Genomic DNA, 12,695 nt, shown 5'->3' with positions numbered 1-12,695 from the left:
TTGTGGTTTTGCAGTTTATGAAATTTAACTCTGCAAAACAGGTTGACACATAATATTTCCTGTATTTGTAGAATTCTGAAAAAACTAGTACTTTACTGAAAAGTGAGTTTTCTTGTTTTTTCTTCCTTTTTTTTAAAGAATTAAATATGCACACTAAAATTTATAGATTTCATGGCTGATGAAAAACTTTTGAAAACCTTATAAATTAGTCTTTGATTTTCTGAAGGCCACTTGAGGACTTTTTATGCTCCTAGTCACGTTTTGGTGCTTCAGCTTTGTGCTTTCAATGAAGCACTTGTTTATGAGAATTAAAAAGGTCGGCTGGTTTCCTGTTTGTTGTTTGGATGAATTACAGCAGTTGAATGGTGACGAGGCATTTTTTTCAATAAAAAAAGACGCGAGATCAAGCTATTTTATCGAAACGAGTTACCTTGAAACCTCGCACAAGAGGTAAAAAAGAATTTCATATATTTTAGGTAGCTATTCAGATTCGTTAATTTGGTTCACAGACTGAATGAATTACGGCCTTTCACAAGGATCTGACCTTGTATCGTCTTTGGTCATGCTTTAGTTTAGTATTGATGTTTTAATTCATGTTTACTAATAAATGCCGATTTACATTGACTTGGGTTAAGCAGATTACGTATGCTTTATTTTGAATTTAAGTAGATCTATTGTTTTACCAATCAAATTTCTCTCCTTCATGTGATTTATCAGAAGAAGAATTTAGCATTTTCTGATTCAAGCCGCTTATGCTTTTTCGAAATTGCAAAGACATGTTGCATCTCCAATATCCACATGAAGAAAAGAATAAGAATTACTCTGAGACAGTGGAATGGAAAGATAAGGAAAGACTTGCCAAACGGAACAATCGTCTCCATCAGCGGACACGATCAAACTAGTACAAAAATTAAAATATCGCTAATAAAGTATATACAATTGAGCCAGGTCTTCACTTGTTAAGGCCAAATGTGGTCTTAGCTGAATAAGGGTAAAGTTGATGGTTCCTATAATCGAAAATAAAAGCCTTAGGAAACAAAAAACCCCTTTTAAAACAAACTTCATTACAATAAGAGGTGTGGTATATCCATGACTAAACGGCCCCTTATTTGAAGATATAATTTATTGAGATATGTTCTTTACACCTTTTAGTTTAGAGCAGCACCAGAAAACTTGTTTACATATCATTACATATCATACATATCATTGTGCACTAGCACCATTGCTCTGTAAGGCTACCAAGAGGAACGAGGACAGGGCCATATCCAGCAGGGGGGTTTTCCGTTTGACCCTCCCCCTTGAAATTTTGTTCAATTCTTAGAGAAGTAACGGAACATATGTCCACGTGTTTGTACTGCTTTTTTGTAAAGTTTTTTTGTACTCCCCCCCGAACAGGAATTCTAGATATAGCCTCGGACGAGGAAACTTTATAGTTTTCCCCTTCCATATTCCGTCTAGAAGACTAGGTATCTGCGAAAAATTGAATTTTTAGAATATTTTGAAAAATAAGATACATCCCAAGAAAAAAAAAAACAGTTCAGTCATTTTTCGCTAGGAAATTTTAAGCATCTTCCGCTCACCTCAGTAAAACTTTGCCGGTACACACGGTTTTCTATATTATTAAACTAAGAGCGATTGTTATAGATTTTTAATATTATAATAAATCACAAACATTAATTTTAGTTGCAATTTGAAGGACATACATCACCTTGACAAAAAGTAAGGCAAAAATATAAATCTTCAGATGAAGCAAATTTGCCATGGGTGTTAGCCCTTTCATATCATTAGTCCATTGAAACAAATTACAAAAACACTCTAAATTAGATTATGTTCATGTTTTTACAAACAATCATCTTTAATAACTTAACGAAGCAAAAACCTACCCTGCTGTGTCAGTCATTTGATTCTACTATTTCTAATTAGAATTCGTGCGTATTCTTTTCAAGTCTCAATCAACAACACAAAACATGCCTGGGATGTTAACAAAAGAGAATTTTCATCTTAATTTAGCTTGATAGCTTAATTGCAACAGTAATAAATCAACAAGGACTCAAGCGAGATGACTAAGATGCATATAAGGGGTTTTGCACTATCTTTGGTAGTTGCATACCTATTTATACCTCTGAGCGTACCCTTAACTCTGTTTTAATGGTCTTTAATCCTGGCCCCTTTGCTTTTAAGCCTAGCTCCGAAATCCCTAACTGTGTCTTTGGCCCTATTGGTGCTTTAAGTGTATTCAAAGTGGCAAAGCTCATAACTCCTTGGGTACATGATAACCAGAGCTGGGGAATTATTGCTAGGTTCGTTCATGTTGAGAATGATATGACAGTTATGGAAAGGTTTTTAATTCAAGTGGAAAGTTGCATGTCATCTTTTTGTGAATACTGTTCAAATAAAAAGCATTGGCTAAACCCCATCGGTTCTTATTATACCTTAACCAAATTGTATCTGCAAAATATACCCCACCCCCCATATTTTCTTCTATTTTCCACATCTTGGGTTGATAAGCCCCCCTAGCCGAGAGGGTTGCACACTGGAATTGCAATGTCATGTGCTTCAAGATGCGGGTTCAAATCCTGGTGTTGCTCAAAACTCTCACGTCCTGGTTTGTGTTGCAGGTCTGTGGCATGACTCTGCAAGCACAGCCACCAGATGGGGACGCAACGAGTCCTTGAGGTCTGAGCTTCGATCCAACTGTGACTGTCCCATCGCAAATTAAATTGCACTAATAGGGTGATGAAATTTATAACACACTGTTCTTTTGATATGATGGTTCAATACTTCTTTCATCAATATAACATTTTCGTTTTTTGATTGGTTTTGAAGCTGTGGAATCAACGCCTGTCCCGAAAATTCTGCTAGTTGTTGAAAAATCTATTCTGGAACTATTATACCAGAGACTAAATAGAAAGACTATGGGCTTAGAATTTCCAGGAATTTCAGACAAACCCAATTTTTTTTATTAATCATATTCCTGGTCGTGGCTCCAATAAATTAAATTAATTCTAGCTTATGCTGTCAAGCATTTTAGATAAAAATTTTCTCACTTCTCCATGATCATGGTTGCAGCAGTAGCTGCAACCTAATAGAGGGTGAACAACAGCCCAAAGTAACCAAAAGTTGAAAACACGTTTAGAAAAAAGAAACTGCCTAATGAGAAAATTGCCGTCAGACACAGATTCAGGAATAGTAACTATTTATTTCGGTTAATCTTAAGAGTAAAAGTTTATTGTGGAAACAAATCTAAGGTGATTTTGAAAAAGAGCTCGAATACCCTCAAAAATGGCATCAGATCAAAATAAAAATTACAGCATTGGAATTATATGGTAGGAAATCTTGTATAAGGCAATTAGATTCCCCCACCCAGAACAACAAAGAAAATCACTTTTTTTGCATGGGTAGCACAAACGTGTCTCCATTTTATCTTTTTTCTTTTCTACCAGGGCTAGCGGGTTACCAGGACATCATAGATAAATCTGTAATGGCTCATTCGAACGGAAATTAATGTTGCTAGTGCATTTTTTAAGTGACCAAACAGATTAGAAGGCAGACAGCCCCCCTTCTCAAAAGGTCCCCTTCGCTTAATGTCGTCTGAACAAAATTTTGAGCCAGCCATTTTTTCAGCATATATATAGAAAGTGTAATAACTACGCTTTAGGTGATGATATAACCCTCCATAGTCCCTGGGCGAAGGGCTGTAAGTTATAGTCTACAATTATGGTCGAACAAAATTCAATAGATTATCTTTGACACCCAGAACTCTTAGGTCAGTCGGTAGATCGGCGGACCTTAAATAAAGAAGTCGAGGGTTCCTTTGAAGTCGAACCTTTCTAATCTTGGTTTTGTGCCTTACATATGATTATGGGGATAGTCTATATTTTTTAAGACTTACTACGGTAATTCTTAACCAATGTTGTTTTTCTTTTTTCTACTAAGCCAAAAAATTTAACCGACAAAATTTGGTTAACCGACAAAATTTGCGCGGTGTTGAGCTGTTTTTTTTTTCTGATAAATCCGGGATAAATTAAAATAGCTTCACTTTAGTTTCACATTTTCTTATAGTATTTTGGGAAAAAATAAATCAGTTTATTCAAATTTGTAGATTCGATGTTTTTTTTTTTTTTGGTTCCCATAGTCTCCAAAGAAAGGGTTAGTTATTCAATTTACCCATTGTTCATACATAGCCTAAAATTTGTTATTGGGAAATATCAGGACATTTTTAGGGAGGGATTTTTTTCAGGGGTGGGGGTAAATTTGCCACGGGTAGAATTTCTGATAGGAAGGAAAGATTCTGGAAAAACTCTTTAAGTTCCACAAGGGAGTGAGGATTTTCTGACATCATTGAAAACTGTCACAAATAAAATAAAAGAATTTCAGCTGGATATAAGGAGTGACATTAAAACTTAAAAGGAATGTAAACTGTTCCGTATATGAGGTGAGGATAAACCAAAAAAAAGAAAAAAAGATTGTGATTGGTTGCTTCCACATTAAATTTAAATTAAAAAACGTCCAAAGATTAATTTAAAAAAAAGTGTGTTTGAGGGAAGTAAACAGTGAAGTTGAAGCTTAAAAAGAACAAAAATTATTACTTCATAGTCTATCTACGATATATCGATAAAACCAGGACAAATAAACCACCTAATAATATTAGCAGCAATTACTTTATTATTTATCGATGGTAGAGACAAATATGAAGTTCGAATGTAGCAAAATCTGCTTCTTCTGTAAATTCTTACGAAAAGGAGTAGACGTAAAAAGTTTCATAGCTAAGAGTTGAAAGGAAAAAAATAATATGTTTTACAACAATTCCAGAGAATATCCGTGATCTGTGTTGTCGACAGTGATACATTAGTGAAACAAATTTGACAGATAGCACTGTCAGCTCACAGTTCGTGACAACAGTATTTCAGGGTAAAGATGCTCCCAACAATTGATTACCTATTGGATTGCGTGCTAATTGCTTTGCTTTAACTCGATGGAAACAAATCACGTTCTGGGGATTTTTTTTTCCTCATCTGTTTTCCAGATAGAATTTTGAACATTTACTAGGACAATCAACGTTATAAATGAGTAGATTGCATGATTTAAATATAAACATTATAATCAGTAATTATCCTTACATATACATGGAAAGGAAAGACATGCACCACCATTCTTGGTAGTGTTACATAAAGCTCCTTGCATGTGAAAGCGTCAATAAATTATTTTTTGTTATATTATTTTTGTTTTTATTTTTGGTTTTATTTTTTATTTTATTTTTATTATTATTATTTTTTGTTACATTTGTTATACAAAATGAAAGCTTTTATGAATCAAAGTTAAACATGTTATTTTTAGGACTTTTAAGAAAAAGAGAATTCAAAATACAGTACACCTATCCTAGTTGACTTACAGAATTATAGATTATAGTATATATATATATATATATATATATATATATATATATATATATATATATATATATATATATATATATATTGTAGTATGGTATATGTATATGTATTATATATACTATAGTAAAGGCTATAGTAAATTATAGGTTATAGTATAGAATAGTATATGCTACCAAGTATATGTATTGTAGTATAGCATATATATTTACTGTTTGACCATAAATATAGGTCAGACAGTAAATATTTAACAGTAGTCCCAGTTTACTACAGGGGCACCAATTCACGAAAACATAGGAGGAGGTGAACAAGGATTTTATTTAAACTTGTTTATTTGATGAAGACACAAAAAAATATTTTTCAAGATTTGCGAGCGGGGGAGGGGGTAATTTCAGTCCTTTCCATTTTTAAATTAAGAAAAAGAGAAAGAAAAGTGTATTTTTAAAAATATACGGGATAGCTGTCTCCAACCTTCTCCTCTCTCACCCCTTTGAAGCCTTTAGCTTATATTATCCTTTCGAAAAACATTTTTCTATCTATACTCAAGTTATATACATTTTGCACCTTAGAATGTTAAAGTGTTTTGTTATCCCGTTCCTAAAACGGAAAGCAATACCTCACCTCCAAAAGAGAAAGAAAAGTGTATTTTTAAAAATATACGGGATAGCTGTCTCCAACCTTCTCCTCTCTCACCCCTTTGAAGCCTTTAGCTTATATTATCCTTTCGAAAAACATTTTTCTATCTATACTCAAGTTATATACATTTTACAAATTAGAATGTTAAAGTATTTTGTTATCCCGTTCCTAAAACGGAAAGCAATACCTCACCTCGAAAGAGCCTAGAAGTACTATTTAAACAAACACATGCCTTCAAAAACTCATTTATACGTAACGAAACAGGTGTATTTCCGGGGGGTAATAGGGGGGGGGGGCGTATGTAGTTAAAGCAATGGGTGTCCACAATGATAAAAGAAGAAAACGATCACTGTCCTATTTGGAAGATCAAAAATACCCCAAAGCCGAAGATTTTAGAAGGTCTGGAAATGTAGATTTTGTCGGTAAAAGTCTTTCTACAGAACAAACCTGCCTGCCTCAATGGGGAAAATGCTACTAGGCATATGTCTTTGTATATGTCCATTGTTAAAAATAATCTTTGTCCGTTTCTAGTTTATTAGATATACAGAGTAAACCTTACACAAAACATGTTTGTCTAACTTGGGCGATCATACAAGCAAAAGTCATAATAAGTTGGTTTTTTTTTAAATAGGCCACAAAATAAAGGTTTTATCCTACCTCTCTTAGAATTTCCCACAGAGATGTACAACTTTGTTATAAAGATAAGAATCCGAAAAGGGATGTCCTCAACGGTATCTTTGAGAATGTGGTCGTTTCCACCCGGTGGCCATGGGGTACAAATCGTGTGTGATGTGACAAGGGCATCTCTCTTGAGATTCGCAGGAGATAGCTGTGCCATCTCTTGACAGAGCTGATAAAATCATACCAGCAAAGTCATTTCATCTTTCGTAGTCCATTGATTTGAATCTCATCTAGGTTCTTCAAAATCGTCCTGGTTATAGCTAAGCTTCTGCACCGAATAGTATAACTCAGCCAGCAGATGTATTGAGCATCCGTATCCTTGTGAGCGAATAACAAGAAAGTTGCACCAGATTTTGGCGAGTCTCCATAGAACGCAAGAAGTCTTGGTGATTCGTGCGTTGACTTGGATTTCGACGGAGTCATCACTTGACAGATTGGAGCCGAGGTACGTGAAGGTGTTCAAAACTGCTACTTGGTTTTGACATACGTCGACTGCAGGGGTCGGAGGTGGTTGAGACCGTTGTGGATCAATAAATATGATTTTCGTTCTGCTACGGCTAATTTTGAATCCAAATTTTCTATCGTCTTCTTCATTTCTGTCAGCTCTTCAACAAGTTCTTCGAGTTTGTGTTTCATGAGTGCTAAGTGCTCGATGAAATCAGCGTATCTGAAAGGTCTATTACCGAACTTCAGAATGAAGTTCACTCGGGTAGTCGTCCTTATCGTCACATAGTTAGTAGAGCAATTAAATTGTTAGGAGCTGCGGCACCTCCCTGCTGAACTCCTGTACAAATTCTGAATTCTAAGCTCTATTTCCCATTGACCTGGACACAGCTAAGTTCATGTTCATACAGTTTCTCAAAGAAAGAGCAGTACATTCGGGGTAGACCAAATTTTCTGAGCATGGGCCATAGGGAATACCTATCTACAGATTCAAAAGCGGCTTTGAAATCGACAAGGGCTATGAACGCTTTCTGTCAAAACTCCCCTGTCTTTTCTGTCCCTTGCCACTGGGCAAGACATTTAAATATGTTACTTTTGGTTGTGCTGATAAGAACAATGTAGGTATTTTTGTTGTTTACCGCTAGTTTAGCAAGGAAATGTATATGTAAACTACGGCTTTATTTTACTGTGACAATGGAAAAAATTAAGAAGCCAAAGCCTTGGAGAAGCAGTGGTTAAACTCATTTTTGTCATTACTCAGAAAACTTTCGTAAGAAAGTGTAAAGGAAAAATGTTTCATCTATAAAGCCAATTAGTCTCACTTACCGCCACTTCTAATAGCTGTTTAGACCCCTCCCTTTCTTTTCTCTGGCAGAAAGCTAACGATTAGAAAGGCATCTTATTGTCTCCTTCAAAATCTTGATTGCAGTCAAGTCCACCGGTCAGCAGTGGACTTGGACAAGTCACAAGTCCACTGGTCAGCTGAAAGAATGGCTCATGGCTCTTTACAAAAATCTTAAGCTCTTTGGATACTAACGGCTGATATAACGCAATAAAAAGCGATCGCTATTAAAAGCAAGGCCGTCAGCTTAGCCCCAAATTCGACAACAGACAAAGAAAAATATTCTAAAATATTTAATTAGCTAGTAAAATTTAGCCCAATTCTAAAAAACAATCTGAATAGTGATCTTGACTTTCTAAATAATAACCATCCTGGAAAAGCTAAGCGTACTAAGACAGAAAAATGATCATTAAAAATTAAATGAAAGAATTGTGCCGAACCAAGCGTGATGGAAGTGGGACAAACTTGATGGGAGTATGTCATTCACGGTGAAAGCATGCCATATGTAGAGGAACTGCGCCATAAGTGGCGGGACTGTTCCAAGTGTGGAGAAACAGGGATACGCCTAGAGGGACTTTGCACAGCGTGGAGAAACTGCACCAGGTGGGACGGAAATGTGTAGCACAAGTGGCCTTCTTAGATGTGCACCAGGTGGCAAAATTTTACAAATGTCTAATTTCCTTCAAAATTTCTACATTTCTAACAAAGTTACCAAACGCGAATCTGTGACTAACTACCAGTGTTGCTAGTGGTGTTAAATCTCTATTTTCCCATGTTAAATCGCCAAAGATCCAAATCTTTCAAGTTTTCCATTCTCTTATCCTTCACTAATATCGCTTCAAAAACCCTGGAATAGCTAGCCGTTTTTTTCCACTCAAAAGGGCTCAACAGAATTTTGCATTTAATCCAGTCATTATTTGTCAAACTGCTTATCTTTATGGCCGACAAATTTAAGATAGGGACACAAAAATAATCAACAGCTTTGATGGTTCACTGCTCATCCAACCATCTGGTTTAGTGCGAAGATGCAATTTCATGACCCAAATTTTTTTTGAAAGGTTATCTGCCTAATGATTAAGCAACACAAATTCTAGCCCGCTTCTTGTGTTGATGCCACTGTTCATTACGCCAAAAATTGTTCCGCACTGACAAAACTTTTCATTTAAGAATTTTGGATCTCGCGTTTTATGATTATGACTTGATAGCTGAGGGAAAACAATGCATTGATTTATGTGAAGTTTCTACTGGTAAAAAGGAACGAATCGTTGGCAGCGGCGTAATTATAAATGAAAACGCCTCCAAAAAGATGTCTTTCAACATCTTTTTAGGGAAGGGGGAGGGGGGGAATTATCGGCATCGATTGGTGGATAGGGGCATGTGCCATCTGGATCTGTCTCTTAAAATCTTGAAAATTATTTTTTCGGTATTTTATTGGAAAATGCCTCTTTTTGGTATTTTCATCGCAAAATTGACCAATTCTCCCATCCAAGGCGTTGAAAAATATTTTCTTCCCCCTCCGTTTAATTTTTATGAAGTGATACAGACGCCTCTTGTGTCTGAATCTAAAAAATATACCTCAAAGTACAGAATACAATGAAAAAGAAGTTTGATTGTTTGAATTTGTTAAATGGATACTTACAGAGCAATATATAACCCCTTTTGTTACATCTTACAAATATTAGAAATACTATGGAGTTCAACTTTTCATGGGAAGACCTCTGCATGCACTTATGCAGTTTTAGTTGCAGTGAACACCAAACTAAAAAAAAAAAAAATGGTGAAGAATCAGCAAAAATAAGCCAAGAACATGTGACACTAAGCACTTTAAGAAGTTTTAACTCTCATTTGAAGGTGTGGCTAGTCTAAACGATCAACAGATCATTAATGCTTGAATATCGCTGCTAAATTTTATTATTTAGTTCTGACCATATATTTTGACCATTCAACAACACAGCACAAATAAAAATGTAGCACTTCCTTAAAAACTTCATAATTTTACAACGGCCAAAATGAAAATCTTAGAAGATCGCTGTCTTCAGGTATGAATACACCTAAAATGGTTTTGCTTGTAATATTAATGGCAACAATTTTTGATTTTGATGTAGGCCTACTTTGTGCTGAACTTGAATTTTCTACGTTTAAATTGTCGTAATTATGCCCCAGGGAATATGTATGAAAAAAGGTGTATCCAGTATTTATTTGAATTCTTTTAGGTTTCTGCGATTCGGACAAATAATTTCGCGAAGATTCAAACCCGTTAACCCCTTCCCCTGGATACGGCCTTGTACACTACAACCAAAAACTAAAAAGAGAAGAAAGGAAGGAAATTTTTTCCGGTCGTTATCTTTTCATAGAATTATCTGAAGGGGGACTTCGTTCTTGTTGGGCTGACCTTCGATCGAATCAACCGCTCATATTCATCTGATTCTCTTTTCCCGCTTGGGCCTTAAACCAAGCCACGTCAATTTGGAATTACACAGGTAAAATTTGGCACAGGTCTTGTCATCTTTGGATTTATCGCAGGCTTTGCTCAAAATTGTCAATAATAATAAATTGTAATTATTGTAAATAATAATTGTAAATTGTAATAATAATAATAATAAATTGTCAATAATAAATGTTAATTCAATAATATTGGTCTGTATTTCAAAATGCTATCCAGCTGTGGGAACGTAACACAAATAAAACAATAAAAATGTAAAAATAATAAAAACATTAAAACAGGTCACATAGTTCACAAAATCATAAATTATTATGCAAATTTGAAATTATTTAATTAATTATTTAATTATAATTAATAATTATTAATAATTAATTATAATTATAATTATAATTTAATTGAAAATTATAATTTTCAATAATTTGAAATTATAATTAGACTAGTCAATAGTGATACAGGTCAAGAAAAAAAGTCTGAAGCGTCATTTTTAATTTCACAGTATATAATTTTATACTAATTGTATATTTTTGGTTTTGAATGAAAGGGGATTGGTTTACCCATCTTTCTCTGGGCGGCAGTACAGAAACATTTTAAACTCTGGTTTCTTTTTCTCATTTCTTAAGTTTACTCTTCCCATTTAAAACAGAATTTCAAATTCTGAAATGATAGAAATGAAAAAAAGTACTTCGTTTTGCGGTTTCATAGAATTATCTGAAGGGGGCTTTGTTCTTGTTGAGCTGACCTTCGATTATTATTGACTAGTTAATAATGACATTGGTCAGAAAAAATGCCAGAAGTGTCATTTTTAATCTTACAGTATAGAATTGTATGTTATTTGTATATTTTTGATTTTGCATGAAGGGGGAGTGGTTTACCCATCTTTTTCTGGGCGGCAATACAGAAACATTCTAAACTCTGTTTTCTTTTTCTCGCTTCTTATATTCACCCTTCTCACTTAAAACAGATTTCAGATACAAATTTTGCCAAAATTTTATTTTTAAACAATCTTCTTTTTTTTTCAAGATGGATGGAGGACTTACAAATAGCGAAGCCACCCGAAGTGTGTAAACAAATTATCACGACAGCCGCGATTCTAGCGGTAGAAACCAAGATTGTCCAGCTCCATTCAACCAGCAAATTGATAGCACGACCAAAATTAGCCATTTGATATGCTGTTACATCAGATCACCGCCTGAGTTGCTATAGTCGATACCGCTTCGTTATCACTTTAAGGGAGCCAAGGAACCATTCAAGCGAAAAATTGAAACTTCTTCTCTGATTGTACTCAAAGAAGCAGAAAATAGGATTATTTTACATGATGAGACGCCTTTTAATTTGGTTTTGAAGGAGCGGCAAACATTCGAAAAACGATCTTTTATTAGCAAAAAACCTATTCTTTTCCTCTCTGTTGATTAAAATCAAGGCCCTAATGTCTTCATGTCCCAAAGGACAATCAACTAAATACGGTTGCTTAATTTTTGAGAAACTAATAATAAAATGCGATTACTTTTTTGATGCTAAAGGTGAATTTAAATAATCCTTAATGATGTCAGTTTAATCTATTCTACACTTTAAGCTTCATTACAGAAAAAACTGAAAAAATCTAACAGCTGCCAATGTCATTTTTGCTGTAAACATAATTTCTCTTAAAGATTCAGACCTCTTACAGAATAGGTGATAATCCAGCAGCCCATTCACAGCTCCGATCCCAAAACCCTCCGCCCAATCAACTTCTCAACCCACTCTACACCGCTTCAATCTACAGCTTTCTGCTCGAAAAACTTCTCACTACAGGGCTTCCATCCCACACTCTTTCCCACGCAACTCTCAAGCCGTAATTCTCTATCCAACACTTCCAACACTAAAGCTCTCTGTCTAACCAACTCTTCATCCCAAATAATCACAGCTCACAACGCCAACCTACACGATTTACCACTGTGCAACTCCCCACCCAAATAACCCAGCTACCAAAAGCACCCAACGATTCCAAAGCCACGAGACTCGCGAACAACTAAATAAGTTGTTTGAATAAGTAATTTCTAATTTTACAAATTCTCAGTTTTAACATTTCTATGAGTGCCATAATACAAAACACAATATGTAACACAGTATAATAAAACACAGAATGTGGCTTACATTTATATAATGTCTTCCGATTCCCACCACAGTTATTTGAAATATTTGGGGCCTTCCACCCTGACATACGCATCTAGCAACGCACGCCAAGGTTGGCGTAGATGCATGGTATGAATTTTTCCGTGAA

At 35.0% G+C, this 12,695-nt stretch overlaps 1 long non-coding RNA gene across 2 annotated transcripts in view; it reads right to left on the bottom strand.

Moving 5' to 3' along the window:
• The window catches only part of LOC136030480 (uncharacterized), a 48,310-nt gene extending 35,998 nt beyond the window's left edge, over window positions 1–12,312 (bottom strand). Inside the window, exons 1-2 of one of the 2 annotated variants that reach the window (XR_010618292.1) lie at window positions 11,473–12,312; window positions 9,632–9,751 (exon numbers count right to left, since the gene is read on the bottom strand). This is a non-coding gene — a long non-coding RNA (uncharacterized LOC136030480). The remainder of the gene's footprint in view (window positions 1–9,631; window positions 9,752–11,472) is intronic. The other variant, XR_010618293.1, reaches the window with a different exon arrangement.
• Window positions 12,313–12,695: the final 383 nt, after the last annotated feature.

Source organism: Artemia franciscana, chromosome 8, assembly GCF_032884065.1.
Source record: "Artemia franciscana chromosome 8, ASM3288406v1, whole genome shotgun sequence".
NCBI classification, from domain to species: domain Eukaryota; kingdom Metazoa; phylum Arthropoda; class Branchiopoda; order Anostraca; family Artemiidae; genus Artemia; species Artemia franciscana.
This window is presented reverse-complemented; position numbering and strand designations above follow the sequence as displayed.